This window comes from Sinocyclocheilus grahami, unplaced genomic scaffold, assembly GCF_001515645.1.
Source record: "Sinocyclocheilus grahami isolate Dianchi unplaced genomic scaffold, SAMN03320097.WGS_v1.1 scaffold1893.1, whole genome shotgun sequence".
Taxonomy (NCBI): domain Eukaryota; kingdom Metazoa; phylum Chordata; class Actinopteri; order Cypriniformes; family Cyprinidae; genus Sinocyclocheilus; species Sinocyclocheilus grahami.
In genome coordinates this window covers 45,094-49,602 of record NW_015507072.1, presented here as the reverse complement: position 1 = coordinate 49,602, position 4,509 = coordinate 45,094, and the positions used below count along the sequence as shown (strand labels likewise).

At 34.0% G+C, this 4,509-nt stretch overlaps 1 long non-coding RNA gene across 1 annotated transcript; it reads left to right on the top strand.

Moving 5' to 3' along the window:
- The first annotated feature begins 244 nt into the window (after positions 1-244).
- LOC107573219 (uncharacterized) lies at positions 245-2,299 on the top strand. The gene is made up of 3 exons (XR_001607467.1): positions 245-589; positions 2,024-2,102; positions 2,261-2,299. It is a non-coding gene; the product is annotated as an uncharacterized lncRNA (long non-coding RNA).
- Positions 2,300-4,509: the final 2,210 nt, after the last annotated feature.

The window sequence follows — 4,509 nt, the reverse complement described above, 5'->3', positions numbered from 1 at the left end:
TTTGCAAAGACCCGCCCCCTTCATTACACTTTGAAAATGGTAATGTATGTATTTATTTAATTATTGTACTACATCAAATCAATACTGATTTTATTTCGATATATCTTGCAGCCCTAGTGTCAGGCAGGCACAGAAGATTTTAATTTAATGTAGTAACTCTTGCTAGTTGGAAATGCATAATGTTAGTTTCAGTAAATAAATAAATAAACAGAACAACTGCAAATCCAATAGTTTACCTTACTTAGATATAATTAGTTATCTTTACTTAGTTGTTATACTTACTCGGTTTTATTAAGTAACAGCTAATTTTAAGGCGAATAAAACAACTAACTTGCTGCAATGAGTAACTCTTACTTAAAATATTCATGTAGCCACAACAAAACCGATGACATTAATACACCAGTGGGAGGCAGCAGTGCGCTAATGTGTTGCTAATGTGCAACAAAACAACAGAAGAAGAAATACGGAAGGTTTGAGAGCATGCGCAACAAGCAACGGTTTTTTTTTTATTTGTGCGCCGTATTTGCTGAGACTGCTTGCATTTTTACCACTGGACAAAGACTGATTACTTCTATACAATAATAATAAGGTAAGTTTAAAAAAAAATAATTGTGTCAATGCATCTTTCTATGTGCTGCTAATTTTAGCTGACTAACCTTTTGTCAGCGGTGTTAGCTAACAGATACCAAAGATCTTTGCTGTTCTGTTGTTAGAAAAAAGACTGTAGAAATGCAGAACTTGTGGTGTATTTTGACGAATTTAAGACTTTTTTTACTTTTCAAACTGAAAAATTTGTGGCTAGTTAAAAAAATGAAAAGTCAGAGGTACAATTCAAGAACATGCCAAAAGTCCTCAAGATGAGCTCACAGTAGGTTTGAAAGTCAATCTTTATGTGCCACTGATAATTCATTGTTTACTGTAATCTTTTGCAGTGTTAACACTATAATTTTATAACACTGAGGCGTTGGTCACTGAAGTTATTTTTAAGTTAACCATGTTATTGTCAATATTTTTAATACATCACAATCATAGTCATCACATGATCACACATTTAAGGTTTAAACTGAATGAGCTTTGTCTTGCAGTAATTATGTCTTTGCTGTGTTGAAACACTTATGACTGTAATACAGAGGGAATGCTGCTTTTCCAGGTGACGTCGCACTCCCGAGAATCGAAGTGCATTTTGGGTATCGCCGCCATTTGTAAGGTATCAAAATCATATTATTATTATTATTAATTTATTCAGCTTTCTTTGTAGTACTTGCACTGTGTCCACTTAAGAAAACAGTGTGTTGATGATTCATCATGCTTGTCACATCTTCTGTTATACATTTTGAAACTGATTTTTAACACGGTGTTGCATTAATAATAAAGTATGTATAATGCCATTTTCATACAAGTGTTTTTGATTGTCTCCTTGTTATTAGTACTTATCAGTACTTGTTATCAGCCAAATGAAGTACGAAACCTTGTGAACAAACAGGGTAAGGTTGAATGATAGAGACTCACATGATGTAATTAATTACAATTGTGCAAATTATGTGCGCAAATCAATGGTAGACAAAAACAACGTAAGTGTATACAGCGATGCCGGTGGCACTCAACTTTTTGCGTCAGGTAACGTTAGTATGGATCAGTGTTAATTGTTAATCATCATCAGTGATAAATTACGGTTCCTAAAAAATTTGCTGAGATTATCTCGGTACCATATCTACTTGGTTTGCATCTGTTTCTCCAGTATGACGATTTAATCAGTCTTTACTGCACGGCTCTACACTTTTAGTTCACTGCTCAATGCAATGATACCTTCTAAATGGCGCCTCGGTGACGTCACACATAATAAACGCACGTGACTGACAAAGACCGATTGGTTTTATGACTGAGGCCTCAAATAGATGTGTATAGAAGTTTTCTTTCTTTCTTGTAAAGTATGCAAATATCAAGGAATGAATGTGTCTGTAATCTACAATTCACAACAATAGTGGAACTTGCCTTTAACTGAATAATTATTTGTCATATTTAGGACAAGTGCTTGTGGCAGCTGTCTTCTCTGAACAGCAGTCTCGTGAACACCGTACTGTTTCGGCCTCAGTACACTAAAGGTAAGGCATTTCATTTTTAATCTCTTATACAGCAGTAGAGCAGTTTTTGACTCAATCATGTGCTACACTTTATTTACAATATTAAATTATTTTTCAAATAATTTCTTGCTTATGAAGTATACATGTAACCACTGTATTTCTTTTATTTTTTTGCATAGATCTAAGAAAACACTTCACACCCTACAACCCCTAAAAATGTATGTTGCTACCTTAAACGTTTTCAATATTTTTTATTATATTTAATAATGATATTTAAAATAAACCATGTCATTGACTTCTTTATTGACACTTTGACAAACATATTTGTACTGTAATTTCTGAATGTCTTAAACTTGTTTTTCTTTTTACTTCTAGAACCCAGATTTGACAGCAGTGCACACCCATCTAAGGCCTACATGTTTTACTTCATGATCACCCCAGATACTTCTACAACTAACCTGCTTTGTAAGTTCTCATAGCTACACCTTAAAGAAGCACATAATTTTGGGAAAATTTCCTGTTGTATTTGCTGGTAAATTACTGAGATACTTTTATAAAGATTAATGTTGATTATATACCCTCATTCAACAAAAAATGAAAATTATGCCACTTAATCTCCCTCCTGTTCCATAAAAAAGTGTGCATCTTCAAGACATGAATGAAGATATTAACCCCAAAACTCTGACACCCTAGAAACCATAAAATAAATCCATATGAATGGAGCGGTGTAATCCACTTTTTGGGCCAAACTGTTCAATGAATGGTAAGGAGCAATTTCAGTTATATTTCCACTTGAACTTGGTTAGGCATAGTCTGATCACAAACCATTCTTGATCTGGAATTATTAGCCGAACACGCTGAACCGTGCTGTAGAATACCTGGAGTGACGTCGCTGCTTAGGATTGTCATTTGTCTTTTGCTTAGCCAACAGTTTCTCTGTAGCTGGCCAAGCCTGCTATTTGAGCGAAGTAAACAAGTTAATTGTAAAATTAAAATAAACATTTAATCTTACAGCAGTAGAGCAGTTTTTGACTCAATCATGTGCTACACTTTATTTACAATATTAAATTATTCTTCAAATAATTTCTTGCTTATGAAGTATACATGTAACCACTGTATTTCTTTTATTTTTTTGCATAGATCTAAGAAAACACTTCACACCCTACAACCCCTAAAAATGTATGTTGCTACCTTAAATGTTTTCAATATTTTCTATTATATTTAATAATAATATTTAAAATAAACCATGTCATTGACTTCTTTATTGACACTTTGACAAACATATTTGTACTGTAATTTCTGAATGTCTTAAACTTGTTTTTCTTTTTACTTCTAGAACCCAGATTTGACAGCAGTGCACACCCATCTAAGGCCTACATGTTTTACTTCATGATCACCCCAGATACTTCTACAACTAACCTGCTTTGTAAGTTCTCATAGCTACACCTTAAAGAAGCACATAATTTTGGGAAAATTTCCTGTTGTATTTGCTGGTAAATTACTGAGATACTTTTATAAAGATTAATGTTGATTATATACCCTCATTCAACAAAAAATGAAAATTATGCCACTTAATCTCCCTCCTGTTCCATAAAAAAGTGTGCATCTTCAAGACATGAATGAAGATATTAACCCCAAAACTCTGACACCCTAGAAACCATAAAATAAATCCATATGAATGGAGCGGTGTAATCCACTTTTTGGGCCAAACTGTTCAATGAATGGTAAGGAGCAATTTCAGTTATATTTCCACTTGAACTTGGTTAGGCATAGTCTGATCACAAACCATTCTTGATCTGGAATTATTAGCCGAACACGCTGAACCGTGCTGTAGAATACCTGGAGTGACGTCGCTGCTTAGGATTGTCATTTGTCTTTTGCTTAGCCAACAGTTTCTCTGTAGCTGGCCAAGCCTGCTATTTGAGCGAAGTAAACAAGTTAATTGTAAAATTAAAATAAACATTTAATCTTTCATAACGTGTGCTATTTACATCTAGGACCGTATTCTAACTCTTGCATTACTAAGGTAACGACTGACACATTTATGTTGCATTTCAAAGAGCTCTGTTAACAGCTCAACAGTGAAAAATTCAACCATATCCGTATCGGCTTGGGCTGGATCAGCACAAAATGGAATGGTTAAGCAACAAAAATGGTTTGGCCTGACCGTGGAAAAGCGGCTCAAATCTTTGGAAAAGACATGATTGCTATATAATCAACTGTCTAATGTTTTGGGTAAATAGACACAAATTTCTATCGGATTTCACTGAAAATTTATTTATTTGTGTTCCAAAAATAAAAGTCATGTTTGAGTAAATTATCACATAAATTTCAAGTTTGGGTGAGCTAACCCAATGGCATGGTAGTGTAGGCAGGACAGATAACACTGACAACTTATCATCCATATTTCCCTACTAATATTGTTTTT